At 37.1% G+C, this 1,164-nt stretch overlaps 1 protein-coding gene across 1 annotated transcript in view; it reads right to left on the minus strand.

Moving 5' to 3' along the window:
- Elspbp1 (epididymal sperm binding protein 1) overlaps positions 1–1,164 on the minus strand; it is a 50,644-nt gene that overhangs the window by 9,172 nt on the left and 40,308 nt on the right. The window lies entirely within an intron of this gene.

Raw genomic sequence — 1,164 nt, forward strand, 5'->3', positions numbered from 1 at the left:
ATTGTAAAACCTTTGTCAGTGCAGCCATGTGGATGAGTCACAGCCATTGCTTGGCCAATGTGCTCTCTGTGAAAGCCTGAGAGAGTGTTTTCTCCCCATGTGACTCTCCTTAGGCACACTCTACATCATCGATCACTTTACTCTTTGGCCCCATAATCTCCTTGATCAGAAAATTTGGAACACTACCGAGTTACGTGACGTTACAGTGCAAGTTCTCATATGTCCTGAGTCTTAATTGACCTGAAAAGGCTCGGGCCAAAATGTTGGCTTTCCTTGCGGCCCTCCTTTTAATCTAATTTTGGTCTGCAAACTTAGGTTGTTAACCATCCAGAAGACAAGCTTATTGTCATTACCATACAACCTAGGCTGTTAAGCTTAACCTCCCGATCTGTCTGAATATCAAACATCTGAGGCATAACATGGAACAGGTATTTTTCCTCAAGTATTGATATGTTGAACTTAAAATCACTACAGAATATGATGAAAAAACATTTAAAACTTAGAATATAGTTTAAAAATAGGCATAACACATTATATAATTCTTGTGTTTACAAATAAATTCAAAAATCTGACTATATACAACCTTGAAGCAGGACAGTCCCGCAACATTCCATTTCCTGTCTCTTGCCTTCATTCACCACCCCCTTTTTTTTGAACAATTATTTACCCGAGAGACAGCACAGCTGCAACTGGCATGTCATGACAAGAACCCCGTATTCAGAAGACCAGAATGATAGGCACTCCAAGCATGAAACTACTATTACAGATTACCATCTTCAGTGCAGTTGCTTAGTACACAGGTATCAGTATATATAGTTAATCAGGGTGAGAATCTTTCCAATTAACTGCTAGATTCAAAAATCATTTGGAGATTCTCAGGATCATTGCCTTTCCCATTTTCTACATACAACTATATGGCTTATCACTTCCATGTTTCCTAGCTCTTCTCCTTTAACTCTCTTAATTAGTCCTCGAGTTCTTGCTTTCCTTATACTTGTATTATACCTTTCTATTTGTATATCTTCTTTTGAGTTTTTTTGGAATATTCTTTTTTTCATAATTATATTGATAAGCAAATAGCAATGAGACAGTTTCAAATCAAATCTCTAGGACAGTTTCAATAATTAACACACTGCATACATTCTTCCTAGTGGTTAATTGCTG

The sequence above is a fragment of the Octodon degus genome, unplaced genomic scaffold (genome assembly GCF_000260255.1).
Source record: "Octodon degus isolate 3935 unplaced genomic scaffold, OctDeg1.0 scaffold00392, whole genome shotgun sequence".
Classification (NCBI taxonomy): domain Eukaryota; kingdom Metazoa; phylum Chordata; class Mammalia; order Rodentia; family Octodontidae; genus Octodon; species Octodon degus.